Genomic DNA, 14,808 nt, shown 5'->3' with positions numbered 1-14,808 from the left:
GGCAGGCCTCAGGGAGAAGGGGACACCTGAACAAACCCTGGGAACAAGTGAAGGAGCCAGCCAAGCAGACACCTGGGAGAAGAGCTCCAGGCAGGGGGACCAGCAAGGGGCCAGTGTGAAAAGAGCCAGTGGTAGGAGGTGAGGGAGGTGAGGGTCTGGTCAGGTAGGGCGCTGGGGGACGTTGTGTGTTGTGTGGAAGTTGGTTTTGATTCCGGGAGAACAGGAGCACCACTGCAAAGTTCATTTCCTTATTCAGATCTGAAGTTGGGGCCGTTATCATCCCTGTGGTACAGATGAGGAAACCGAGGATCAGAAGGGGCCCATGATTCAGCCAATCGAGGGACAGGCGAGGCTTAAACCAGGTCTGCTGGAGACCCCGGGTGGTATCCACCGCAGGCTCTCACCAAGTGCCGCGAGCCAGGACAAGGCAAGGCGAAAGGCCCAGCATCGGCTGAGGTGATGCAGTCAACCAGCATTAACTCGCCCCACCTCCCATGACCCTGTGAATTTACTATCAGTGCCATTTTAATGGCAAGGGTCACGTGGCTCAGCTGGTGAGGGGGCTGCCCAAGGACACACACAGCTGGCCAGGGGGTGGGAGGTGACTGCCACTCTGAGTGGCCCTGGGACATGGGCTTCCACTGCTGCCTCTATCTCGAGTTTCTCCCATGGGTGTTTCCCTACCTAAAAATTGTCCTTGGCTCTGGCTTGTTCACAGGCTGAAGTCCAAAGCTCTGAGGGCTGTGCTGGAGCCCCCAGCACCCAGGAGTCCGGCCAGCATTTCCACCCTCCGCCACCCCAAGTGGACCAGCCCCACCCCCACCTCCAGCCAGAAGACACTACTCAACATTCCCAGAACCTCTTTCTCAATTTCCCACGGCCTTTGCTCACAGTCCCACCCCCTCCCACACCCTAAGATCTCCCTCCATCTTTTGAGGGCTCGCCTCCTCCAGGCTGTCTCCCCAGATTCTCCTTTCCCAGTTCACCCCCATCTCTCCCCAGCCTTGCTGAGTCCCTCCTTGCACTCTGCGCCAGCTCCTGCCCCCTGCTCCCCAGCCCCAGTGGCCAGTAGGCACAGATTTCCAGAGCGGCCTGACTTCCTGCATGCCCTGAATCCCATTGCCGGCCCCCCCACCCCAGACCCTTGTCTCCTGCTGACCAGACCTGCAGACAGGGAGCTCACCTCCTGGCCACATCACTCAGCCTCCGGCACCTCAAACCCACCGCCACCCACAGCGACTTCCTCCTGCTCACCACGGGCATCACCCCCCCACTCCCGGCTCGCTCACTGAGGACAGGAGCCACTTTCCCCCTCCAGGCCCCCTCTTCTGTGAAGCCCCTGACACCATCCTCTTCTATCTAGGTATCCCTGGCTCCTTCCTTACGATTGGCTGTGTGGCCTCTGGGCAAGCTCCTTCCCCTCCCCGAAGCTCACATGCCTCAATTCTGTAGAGGGGCCAACAAGACCCAGCCCGCAGCATTGTACAGAGGGCAGAACGAGACAATCTGTGTGAGCCTTCCCTTTGTATACAGTAGGGTTTCAATTAGTCCACGTTTCCCTCATTGGCCTCCACAAATGCTGACTGAGCCTTGTGGAGTTTAGGAGTATGGCTCCAGAGACCTTGACTCGGATCCTATCCCTGCCCTTTGTTTGCTGCGTGGCTGAGGGCAAGTCACTTCTCAGAGCCTCGGTGTCCTCATCTGTAAAATGGGGGCAATAACAGGATGCACCTCACCGGGCCGTGAGAATTAGAGGAGCCTGCATGTGAGATGTTCGTGTGTGACATGCACACCCGGCATCCCTTGGAAGGAGGAAGGCTCGACCCTGTCCCTGAGAGCTCAGGATCTCTGCAGTCCTCAGCTCCTTGGAGCTCCTGCCCCCTGGCCTCTCCAAAGCCTCCTTGGAAAAACTGAGAAATGTGAGGAGTCGAGAAGCTGGCGGAGGAGAGCCTTGAGACAGCAGCATCTCGCCCTTCTTTGCTCTGCCCATACTTCTCTCCTTCTCCCTGCCTGAGCAACCAGCTCTCGGGAGGGGAAAGCCAACCAGAGAAAGGGGGCCCAGGTCTGGAGTAGGGACCTTGTGATAGGATGAGGGGGCCTTTGCAAAGAAGGAAAAGTAATCATTATTGAGCTCCCATCATGGGCCCAGCACACTGGATCTTTACAACAAAGCTATGGGACAGGAATCACCTCAATTTTATAGATGAGAAATGGGTCTCAGAGCATATACTTAAACTGCTCCAGGTCACAAAGCAGAAAGGGCCAAAATCAGGGTTGGACCAGGCTTATCTTACTCCAAAGCCTGTGCTCTCAGCCCAAAGCTGCCCCAGTGTGTGTGCCAGGAGCAGGTGTCTCTGTGCATAGGATGGGAGTAGGAGGGCCCTGAGGAGGCCAGTGAGTGAGGGGCTGACTTGATTTCCAGGTTGCGGAGCCCAAGATTAGTTTGAAGCTGCCTAGGGGTCCCGGGTGGGTGTGAGGGGCAGCCCAGGGTGCAGGAGTAGGAGACACGGACCCGGAAGGAGTTAAATGCATAAGGAGCCTGAGTGAATCAGAGGCTCCACAGGCTGAGATGGAAATTCCCTGTGTATGGCGTGTGGTCACCCAGAAAAGGGAAACGGTGCTTTTCGGAGCAGAGGACGGTGGGGGCTTGAGCCCGGGAGCAGATGCCTGCCTTGGGGGGGCTGGTGAGGGCACAGTGACCGAGGAGGCCTGACCTCCGGGTGTGCTCAGGTCCTGGGTGGGAAGAGGGAGGTGAGGAGCCATCAGGCCAGGCCAGGCCTGGTCATGCTGTGGTGTGTCCATGGGTCCTGACAGATGGATAGGAGTTTACCGGGCCCAGAGGAAGGAAGGGCACTTGACTCGGACCGTGGCACCTACTAGAGCCAAGGCACAGGGGTGTGACTCAGCATGGAGAGCCAGTCCCCCGGCTTTTGTTGGGGAACTCTTTCCTCTCCCACCCCAATGGCACCCTCCTCACCCCGGGAAGCACTCATCACTTGTTCTTGGTGTCTCACAGCCGCAGTTTCCCTCTCGGAGTACTCAGGATCTTGCAACTCATCTGCCTTCTCCACAAGACTGTGGACAGGGCCATGCCCTAGTTCTAGAGATTGCTTGCACCCAGCCTAGGGCTGGCATCAAGTAGGTGCTCTGTGTTTGTGGGATGACAATTCATAGAAGAGGATTCTGAGGCTCAGAGAAGTTAGGTGAAAGGCAGCCAGCTGACTGTGGCTGAGTGGGGCTAGGGCTCTGCCTCAGCTGGGACTTAGTGGGAGGCAAGGAATGGGGCAGGGAAGGTGGCACTGGGCACTGACGAACCCCATCTGGTAACTCCGCTGTCCAAGGCCTGCTTCCCCCTCAAGCTTCGGGACAGCCCCGCTCCTGCCTTGTCACAGTGCTGGGAAACTCCTGTCCTCCTGGGCAGGAGACTGAGGGATGAGATGGAGCGAGGGGCAGTCAGACGGAGACAGAAGGGGACTGGATGTCAGGAAATCTTGAATCTCAGTCCAGACACTTTCTAGCTGTGTAGCCTGGGACACGTGACTTCCCCTGTGAGCCCGTGTCCATTTATGATGGAGATAACGGGACAGGCTTGTTCTGGGGACAGAAAGAACTGACTTCCTCTGCACCATCGCGAGGGAGTTCGTCTATTATTAGAAGTATTACTTATGTTGTCTGTTGTCTCTCCCTGGAATGGGCCCCTGCTACAGCACCACCCTGCCTGCCACTTCCTAAGCAGCGTGTGCCGTGGTCTCGGGCCCAGTGTCCGTCTGTTCCAGCTCAATTCTGACCTGCACAAGGGCCTGTGACCCACACCAGCCGGATGAGTGGGCCGAAACCGAACTCAAAGAGAGAGATGGCTGGGGCCTCCCGCCCAGAAACATGCCCCCTTAAGGCCCCAGGTGCCCCAAGTTCCACCACAGCACCCCAGATTACTTGGCGCCCCCCTTGAAGGTCAAGGTCCCCTGGAGAAGCTACCCTCAGGCAGGGCCGGGCAGCGTCATGGTGGCCATTGGTGCTGGAGCTTTTCCAGCCACGAAGGGGAACTGAGAACTGTGGGAATGTGCTTTGGGCAGGCCATGGTGGGCTGGGCCCAGGTGGGAGGGGGCTGCTCCAGGGAGCCCAGACTGATGGGGTCCTGGGGGTTGAGGAGTAGAAGGGGATCCTCCCCCAGGCAAGTGGCCATGGGGCCGGGGGTCACCATGAAGTACTGGCAGGTTGTCCAGAGAGACCTGGCCGGGCAGCGGGAGGTTGGGGAGCTGTGTGGGGAAGGAAAGAGGAAGCCATGAGGAGGGGGGATGGGCCTGCCGGGGATGGAGCGGGACTGGGGGCTGGGGGCCTGGAGCCACTTTGGCCGCAGCCGCTTCACTTCTCCCGGTTTCGGTTTGTAAATAGCGGCTGGCTCCGGGCAGGCGGGATGGGCCCTGCCCCTTCCGTGGCCTGTGTCCAGGGAGGTCCAGGTCTGAGTAGCTGCAGACACCCCAACCCTGGATTTGAGGACCCCTGCAGGCATCAAGGCTGGCCCAGCCTTTGGCCTGGGCAGGCAGGTTCTGATGGGCCTGGTTCTGGGCAGCCCCAACCTGTGGTCACTGAGGTAATGCAGCTGGGACAGAACTTGATGACTTGGCCACATTGGGCTTATTTATAACTGGGCCTCCGTGGGCAGAAGCAGCTGCTGAGCCGCCAACTCAGCACTTAGGCTGACCCAAGGCACCAAGGCAGGGGACAGGACGGTGGGGGCCAGGCTGGCCTGATGGCCCCTCAGGCTGGGCCTCAGAGTTTTGGGATCCTCAAGGCCTCTTTGGCTGGAACCAGTCCTTGGCTGTCTATGATGGGCAGGCCTTGAGATTTAGGAGGAACCACTTGTGAAGTGGGCACCTCAGAACCTCCTGGGCCAAGTGTGTGGCTGAACTCAGTCCGTGGACTGGTCAGTTCCCAGGGGGCTCAGGCCTTGGCCTTCCTGCAAAGAAACTCTTCTTCCAGAGGTCAGATGCTGTCAGCAAACTCAACAAGAAGCAAAGTCATCTCCCCTCCTCTTCTTGCAATAGCAGCTTAAAAACAAAACAAAACACATTCGGGAACAGGGCAACGCCAAATCCTAAGGCCTCGCCTTAGGTTCGGAGAAAGGTTCGGATCCCTCCTGAGGCCCCTGCATCACAACACATGGGCACCCATCTCCTTGGTGAATGGACGGGAAGGGCTGGCCCTGCCCCCCACCCCCATTGCCTTCCTTCTGAGGAAGAATGTGAGGGGGTATCAGACACTTTCCTAACGTTTGCAGGAATAAAGAGGATCCTAAAATTCTTCTCCTGCTTTGAATCCTTCCAGATCAACCTTGTCGCCTACCACTCTCCGTCTGTCCCATCAACACCCTATCTCCCAAACCCAGTCCCGGCCTTCCCACCTCCATGCCTTCTTCTAAGTCTGGTTCCCCCACCTGGCGTGCCCTTCCCTCTCCCCAGTCTCTCCAAGCCCCTTTCTGTCAAGACCTATGCCAAGCCCCCCTCTGAGGGTCCCAGCCTCAACCCTGTCCCCAAAGCTGAGGCTGTTGGGATGGAAAAATCAAGGGAGGTCAGAACTGGGGCAGAAATGGGTGAGGGATTTTAGATGATGGGTGCCATGATCACCACACAAAAGAGGAAATCAAGGCCTGGATCGGGTCAGGGGTGGCCAAAGGCACTCAGTGAGCAAAGGACAGAGCTGAGACCAGAGCTCCCACCCTTGGACCTCTGACCTCCTGGACCACCTGCTCAGCCTTGAGTGATAGCCCTGCCTGGCCCCTTCCTCTTGGCGGAAGCTGTTGGGGACAGGAAGGATGGGGGCCTGCAGTGGGGGGGGGGGGGGGTGACTCGGGCCATCCACTGCCCTGGGTCGGGGCCTGGGCTGATGGGCCCACTTAGGCCCCTCTGGGCAGGGTCGGGGCGCCCGACCTGGAGCCACCCGGGCTGCAGCTGCCCCTGTTTCCACATCGGCAGTAGCAAGTCCGGCGCCTGAGAAAACAGGAAGCGCCCAGTCACCACAGGAAGCATGTGTGTGCAGCCTCCCCACCCCCGGCCATTGCAAAACGCCAACAGCCCCGTTACCACAGGCGCTGCACAGCGGCGGCCAGGAACGCTCCGGCCGCCAGGCCCGCCAAGGGGCCGGACAGACAGACTCCAGCCCTCACCTGCCTGCACTAGGCCACGGGGTGAGGTCCAGCGGTGGCCTTGAGGAGCCCCAGGTCTGGGCACGGGGGCCTCACGCCTTCCTCTGGGTTCTCAGCCCCATCCCCAGACACACCTGGGCCAGGCCTGCTCTGGCCACCATTAAATCCGAAGATGGCGTCAGGGGTTGCAGAGAAGCCATTTCTCTGACCTGGTGGGTAGCATTCGAGGACTCTGCGTGCAGCCCTCGGACCTGCCAGGACTCGAGAGGCCATTGGCCCAGAGCCTGCCACCTCCACAACCCCAGGGAGCTGTCTGCTGTCAAGTCCACACCTGCCACAGCCTCTGCCCAGCCCCAGCCCTTCCCAACCGAGACTGTGCCGGCCCCTGCGGTCCTGCCCAGGCTAGCCTTTGGGGGGTCGGGGCCCCTCCTCGTCCCTCCCTTCCTGCCCTGACTCACCTCTCACTTCTGGGCCCCCCAGGCTCAACCTTTGGAAGGAGATGGGAATCCAACAAGGCCAAGGCCCCGTGCCTGGGAGGCCTGTGCTCCTCCAGCCCCGGGGACAGCAAGGAAAAGAGAAGAGAGTAGAGCATTTCATGGCTATAATAAATCAAAGGGGGAAGTCGGAGCAGGAGAAATAAGAAACTTCCCTACCCTGGGCACAGGGACCTGCCAGGCGGCAGCCCCCGGCACCCCATGGCCTTCCCTCCTCCCTCCTGCATCCCTGGCTGGGGCCCAGATCTGGTGCCCTCTCCCCAGGCTGAGGCACCCCACCTGCCCAGAGATCCCCCTGGGCATCCAACAGCCCTTCTCATTGTGCATCCTGGAGGTCCAGCATCTCTCAGCTCTGCGCCTCCGTTTCTTCCAAATGGGCATGGATATTCCCCAAGTCGAGTGCTCCTCTGGGGAGGTGAGAGGTCAGACTGGCCAGCAGAGAGGGCTGAAGATGGGTAGTGTCTCTCCAGACAAGGACCCTCAGGGCATGAAGAGGGGAGGGGGGTGAGACATTCTGAGAACTCCCAGCGGGAGAGTTGGACTGGGATGGACAAACCTCTGTGAGAGGAGATGGGAGAGCCAAAGCAAGAGGCAGGAGCGTGGAGCAGAGGTGGGGAGAGCCCTAGACCGAAAACAGGCAGGGCCTTGACCTCAACTCCGTCCCTGCACTTTCGCAAACCAGACCAGAGGCCCAGGGCATGGGGTCCACGGTGCAGGCAACAGATACACACAGCCAGTAGAGGCACCACGTCTTCCTGGACTGTCCACTCAGATAGAGACTGAGAGTGGAAACTTATTTTAAAAAAAGAGGAGGAGGAAGCCCACATATTTAAAAGGATACAAATCTGTATGAATTTTTAAGATAAAAAGAAGGAATTTCAGAAATATTTTGGCTAGCTTTGGCCCCATTATGAGTCACGCCTCCAGATTCCCAGCTGTTGCGGAGACACGGGATGCCTGTACTTGAACCCTCCTGAGATGGCGGCGTGCTCGCTCCCTCACGCCAGGGGTCTCTGCTCTCACTGCGAGCACATTCTCCTGGGCCCCTGTCCCGGCTCTCCTGGTGATGTCTCCTGGACAGCTGCCAGCCTAGAGCCTGGGGCTCCTGGGAGACAGCGGCAGGGTCTGGGATCCCTCTGAGCCTCTGAGATCACGCTGCTTCACTCACAACCTTGTCAGGCAGATGCGATAAGAAAGTGGCTGTGACTGTTGGAGTCCAGGCTGCAGAGCCAGACAGACTGGGGAGGCTGCAGTGTGTGACCCTGGGCAAGTGATCTCACCTCTCTGAGCCTCGGTTTCCCCATGTGGGAAATGCCTAGCTTGAAAGTGTGCAATGAGGGACAAAGGAGGTCATGGAATGGGGCCTCGGGGTGATTGTGTGGCCGGCATCACACAACAACCGAACCGCCACTCCCATCTCCTCCCAGAAGCCCCCACTTCCTCCCTCCTTTCCCTTTCACCTGCTTGAGAACCTTTGCTCCCTGCTCTTCTCTGAGGCCCCTGACCTCACTCTGACCTGTCCTCATCTGGGAGAGTACCAGAGCTGGGGTTCCCAGCCCTACCCCAAAGCACTCCATCTGTGAGACGGAGACCTTAGAAGCCCAAACTCCTGCCCTCGCAGGACTCCCCACTTCTGCTTGCACACCTCCTGCCCTCCCAAGACACCTCCTTCCATCCTCAGACCGCCTGTTTTAAAAACTAGTAACATTTACCAGGCACTCTACGTACACAACATATTGTAATCCTTGCAGCTGCAGGTATTCTTATCCCCATTTCACAGATGAGGAAACTGAGGCTCAGAGGGGAGGAGTGACTGGTGTGAGGTCAGCTGGCTAGAGAGGGGCAGCTCTGAGCTGAGAACTCAGTTCTCTTGTCCACCAACCCAGGAGAAATCCTATGCAAACCATGAGGCAAAGTAGCACCTCTTTGTTTGGAAGAAGACTTTGAGGCCTTTGGGATGCCACTGCTGCCCAGGCTCATGGTCATGGCCTATTCCCAGCTCCCCTGCCCTGTCTCCATCACCAGAGTCTCCTGCTTCTCCTGGTCCAGGTTGTAGGATGCCAGAGTTAGAAAAATTCCAGCCTCAGGTGCCCATGAGAGCAAAGAGATTATAAAATCCAGAAAGGTGAGCAACCTCCTGAATCAAATGCTCCCCTTGGCTCCTTGCCCTGGGCATGCACACCTAGCAGTGGTACTTAACTCCCAGGGGAGACAGGCCCAAGGGGGCAGTGTTCCCTGGTGGTTAGAACCAGGGCATTGCTGCCAGACATTCATGGGTTTAAATCTCAACTTTGCAACCAAGAGACCACCCCCTGGGTAAGTGACTTAATCCTAATATGGAGAGAAAGATGTCTCTCCTGACCTGGAGATTTCACAGAAGGGAAATTTGCTTCTAAAAGCCAAGCTTCGTCATGCATGGCCTCATTTAAGCCTCATTACAGCTCTGACAAGTAGGTACTATTATTACTCCCATTTTACAGATGAAGAAACCGAAATGAAGGAGTCTTCCCAAGGTCACACGGCCTTGCAGTGGCTTAAAACTCAGTCCCGTGTGACTCCAAGTCAGATGCACTTACACTGCCTCAGGCAGGTTCCCCCTTCCTTTTTTCCTAGGAATTTTCCCTACCACTGCCAGCCCACAGGGTCAGAGGCCCTGAGTGGCAAGTAAACCTTGACTGGCTGGTACTCAAGGGTTTGGCCCTGCCCAGCTGTGATGCAGTCCCCAAATGCCTGACCGCTCTTGCTCTTGGGTTGGGCTGGCAGAGGGCCGCCTAGGTATATGCAAGGGGTATATGCACATGCTGCCCAGCTGCAGCGGGGACTCCTCCAGGCCCCTGCTGTACTATCTTGAGCCTACCCTGCAACTATGTTGGTGTCTGACCCTCTCCTGGAGGAGGGGTGTAAGCCCTTCCAGGGGGCCTGCAGGGTGAGGCCAGGAAACCAAGAAGTTGGACTTGCGCTTCTCACTTACTTGGGCCTCTCCCAAGGCCCTGGGAGAGGCCTCAGCAAATTTGTATTTGTGATTTTGTAATCTTTTTCTTAAAGAGGGCCCCCAGATTGTAGAGTTCCATTCCCCTCCCCACTTGCTTCCTGCTGGCTGGCTCTGTGACTTAAGGCAAGTCCCCCAGTTTCCCATCTATACAACGGGGATGAAGCCTGGAGAGTCAGCGGGTACAGCAGGGGCAATGCGAGGAACTCAGTGTACCCATCCTTTACAAAAGGCCCAGATCTACGGAGGGATTTCACCAGCCTGCACCTGTTCCATCCCTAACGGCCCTGGGGGGTAACTGGAGACTCCTACCCCCATGTTCCGGCTGCGATGACTGAGGTTTGGAACGGAACTAGCAGGCCGGCGCACCATCCCTCACTGCTCTCTGGGATCAGCGCCCAGGATGCCGAGCCCCGGGTTGCAGGGAGGGGGCCGCTGGGCCGACCGTGGCTCGGGGAGTTGGGAGCAGAGGGTGCGGGGGCGGGCTCGGCGGAGGCAGCGTCCCGCACAGTCTCGCCGCAGGACCGACTTCGGCCCTTATCTGCTCGGGCAGCTTCCGCCCCCCCATCACAGCCACCGCCGCAGGCCTGGCCCCCGCCTCCGCCTCCGGAGGGGCCGGCCCGGAGCGCCCCTCCCCCGAGGCCGCCCGCCCCCAGGGAGCGCCCGAGCTGCCGCGGGCTGCTGCCCAGCCGAGCAGAGAGGCGCCCGGCCCCCAGGTGAGGAGCCGGAAGTGATAAATAACTCCTGGGAAGGGGGGGGGAACCATCGCAGTGAGGCCCTCCCTGCCGCAGCGTGCCCACCCCAAGCGGACTAGACAGAGGCTCCCCATCCAGGCCGCCTCAGCCAAATCTGGGAGGGAGATTAGGGTCCCTTAAAGCCCCAAGGAGCAGGAGGAGCGGTGGGGTTGGTCTGCACGGCGTTCTGAGGGACACGAGCCCCCCATCCACACACACGCGCACTCGCGTCCCAGGCCCAAGCGTGGGAGGGAAGAGAGAAGTGGAGACACCTTTGAGAAAGTGAAATGCAAGCCACAAACTGGAGGAGACGTGAGACGTCTGACGTCTGCCATGTACAACCCGCAATGGATAAACATCAAAAACACATAAAGGACTCTTGGAAATCCATGGGAAAAAACAAAAAACAAGCAATCCAACAGAAAAATAGATAAAAGACGTGAACAGGCCTTTTTACAGAAGAAGAAAACACATTTGTCCAATGAACATGTAAGGGACGCACAAGCTCATTGGTGACGAGGGAAATGCAAATGAAGACCACAATAAGATGCTATTTTATACCATTTGAAGGGCAAAAATTAACGTGTCTGAGGGAACCAAGTGCTGGAGACGAGGTGGAGCCACGGAATCTCCAGTGTATTGTTAGTCAGAGTGCAACTCCCTACAACCTCTGGGGAAAACAATCTGGCCTTATCTTATAAAGCCGAGGCCCAGCAGATCCCCCTCTAGGCTTAAAATCAAGAGAAACTTGGGCATGTGCTCCAAGAGACAGAAAGGAGAACATTCAAAGCTGCACTGTTCTGAACAGCAAAAATCTAGAGAATAACCCAAATGCCCACGGGCAAGAGAATGGGTAAATAAATTACAGAGGATTCATTCACACAGTGGTACATCGTTCAGTAGCGCAAGCAAATGAACCAGTTTCACCCCGTATCATGAATGAATCTTAGTACCCGTATCGTTGAGTGAAAAAGCCAGTCCCAGAAGACAAATACTTCCTATGAAGTTCAAAACCAAGCCAAACCATATCTCTACAAAAAACAATGTTGGTTCCTTCCTTTTCATACTTTTGTTATTAGGAGCTGACATGATTACCCACCTAAAAGACTCAAGAGTAATACTGAGAAATGATTAGAACCAGTAAGAAAATGTAGTTGGCTTACCAGGTATCAAAGGGATACATAAAAATAATTTGCCTTCTTGTGCACTACATTTAAAATGTAATGGGAAATATGTTCTTTTAAATACCCACAAAATGTAAAATACCAAAAAGTAAACTTATTAAGAGTTATGCAGGACCTATATGAGAACAATTGTAAACATCACTGAATAATGTAAAAGAAAACCTTAAAAGAGCTTTTTTCCTTATTTAAAAAGAAAGGCCAAACTGGACAGAATATTGTCTGTTATGTTTATTAGGGGAAAAAAAGGACTGTTAACATTCAGATTCTCCCAAGAAGGAAGCAGTGAGATGGGATGGGGAAGGGGTAACAAGTAAGCAAATCTGTGAATAAACATAAATTAAATAAAAGCCCTGCGAAGGCTCAGATTCCTGTGCATAGTGTACAGGAATTTCACCCCACTTTGTGCTCCTGAGGCAGGAGAGGGGAAAGGGAGACATTAAATTCATTTGAACAGACTTCTATTCAGGGTATAGGCAAGAGCTTGTCTTTCTTTCCGGAAGCCCACAGTGGGAATGGGGGTTGGGAGGGTGAAGAAGTCCCATTGTGTTCAGGGTACAGGGCTCAGGGCTCCAAAGACACAACACTGAGGGCCTGGACAGACCCAGAAGGCTTCAGAGAGGAAGCGGCCTTGTAAACGGGTGGGATTTCAATCGACAGAGACGGTGGAAGGGGAAGAACAGGCCAGGCCTGCAGGGCTGGGGTGGGAGTTACAAAGGGGGTTGTAAAGGCAGAGAGGCCAGACAGAAAGTAGTGAGGCTGGGCTGCCCAAGGAAGAGTTGCTGAGGGTGGGGGGAGGGGCCTGCTGTGGAGTCACTGGGGCATCGTCAGGCCAGGGCTGGAAATTCAGGGGAGAAAGCACCCCAGGAACTCACGAGGGAGCTAAGGCTGCCCTGAGAAGAACAAGCTGAGAGAGGGTTAGGGTCAGGGGTTCCAGAGGGGCAGGTCCAGTTTGGAGAGGCAGAGCTGGAGGCCACAGTAAAAGCAGCAGGGCCCTGGGTGAGCGCTCGGCTCTGCCTCACCTCCTCAGGGTGACCTTGGGCACCCTGAGCCTCAGCTGCCCTTCTACAAGAGCTTGCTGCCTACCTGCAGACCCCCACGGAAAGCCCTGAGAAGGCGAAGGCCTGCTTTCTCACAGGAGGCCATACTCTGGAAGCAGAAGTAATGTGCCCATCCCAGAGCCTCTAGCCCTTGACCGCCAGAGGAGGGGGAGGATTGTCAGAGCATCGGCAATGCCAGTGCCAGGCTGTGCTGGTCTCACAGCCGGCCTGGTCAGTAGGCCCAGGAGCAGTCCCACCTTCTAGAAATAGGGGGCTGAGACCTGGTTGCTGAGAAAGGCCAGATCAGAGAAATTGGTCTGCAGCCCCTCCAATCCCAGACGCCTCCCAACCACACAGAGCCAAGCAGTGTCCAGGCTCACTCTGCCCTGCTGTGGTTTGTCTGCCCAGTGCCACGACCCAGGAAGACCCTGAGGCCTTCAAACCAGTTGATAAATGTGTTGGATAACATTCATCTGTGCTCAGCAAGGAGTGGAGAGGGGTGGCCCCCACCCTGTGTCTTTATCTGTTCTTTTCATTACTGTAATACTTTCTTTATACTCACGTGTCCACACATGTAAATAATAATAACATCTAATCCTTAAGTAGAACTTCCCATGTGCCAGGCATTGTTCTAAGTGTTTTCTGTGTTCATTCAATTTACACAACTACTTGATATAGCAATCCATTTTACAGATGAGGAAACTGAGGCATAGGGAGTTAAGTAAATTAATATATATATCATATATAATATATTTAATTTACATATGACATATATAAAAGCTTTTACATATCTTTTTTTACATAATTGCATAAATTATGATCATATACATGTTTTAACATGTTTTTACAAATTTTCCTTTTATATTTTAATATTTTTTTCTCCCCCCACCATGGAATCCATGGTACCATTCTGACGTGAGATCTTCTATATTTTTTATTTACTCACAATTATAAATGGACTTATATATGCTAATACCTATAATCACATGTACCTATACAAGTTTCCTTTTTGTCGTTATTTTAAACTAGTGGATTATAGTAAAAAAAATTTCTGCATCTCTCTTTTCTCACTCGCCCATATTTGGAAGCCCCTGGCAGATCTAATTCACTGGTTTTCTTTGTTTTTTCCTCCAGAACTCTTCTTTTTATTTATTTATTTATTTATTTATTTTTGGCTGCGTTGAGTCTTCGTTGCTGTGCGCGGGCTTTCCCTAGTTGCGGTGAGCGGGGGCTACTCTTCATTGTGGTGCGCAGGCTTCTCACTTCGGTGGCTTCTCTTGTAGAGCACAGGCTCTAGGTGTGCAGGCTTCAGTAGTTGCGGCGCATGGGCTCAGTAATTATGGTACGCAGAGCCTTAGAACACGCAGGCTTCAGTAGTTGCAGCATGCGGGCTCAGTAGTTGTGGCACACAGGCTTAGTTGCTCCACGGCATGTGGGATCTTCCTGGACCAGGGCTCGAACTCGTGTCCCCTGCAATGGCAGGCGGATTCTTAACCACTGCGCCACGAGGGAAGCCCCTAATTCGCTGTTTTTAACAGCCACACACTAGTCCACCCACTGTCTTTCTACTTGGCCCTCCCAGCTCATGGTCATCCTCTAGAGTCCCATCGCCACCCCCCAATACATTAGGGAGTCTGATGGTGGAAATTCCAGGCCAGGTGAGAGGAAAGGGCAGTGAGAAGGCAGCAAGTGGTGTTTCTAGCTGGGCCTTGCCCATCCCCTTGCTGGTGGCCAGCAGCCCTCAGCTCCTAGAGGCAGGAATGCTGTGTTATTGTGAAATCATTTGTATATTGTGAAGTGCTTTGCATATGATGGAGTGATTTGCATATATGGGGAGCGCATCTTAGAGATCCCTGAGCGGCATCCCTGGGTGTTTTCCTCCCTTTGCAAAGTAACCAGCTCGGGGCTTCCACTTCAGAACTCAGGGAGCAGAACAGGAGGGCGTCCCTGTAGACCTGTGGGCCAGGCGGGTGAGGCAGACACGGGGCTTTCAGAGGAAAGCTGATCCCGCCTGGTAGGAGTTGGGGGTCTAGGAAGGGCAGATGTTGGCGTGTGAGGTGGAATCGGGCAACTGGTGCAGCCTGTGAGAGCCCTGTGCCCTCAGAGCCCCTGGTAAGGGAGAGTGACACAGGACGGACGAAGGAATTACCACATGAGGCAGATGAGGGTCAGAGGCTGGGAGACTCCCACCCTGTCACAATCTCTGCCCCAGTGAGTACCCAAGTGCC

This window comes from Balaenoptera acutorostrata, chromosome 9 (genome assembly GCF_949987535.1).
Source record: "Balaenoptera acutorostrata chromosome 9, mBalAcu1.1, whole genome shotgun sequence".
NCBI classification, from domain to species: domain Eukaryota; kingdom Metazoa; phylum Chordata; class Mammalia; order Artiodactyla; family Balaenopteridae; genus Balaenoptera; species Balaenoptera acutorostrata.
This window is presented reverse-complemented; position numbering follows the sequence as displayed.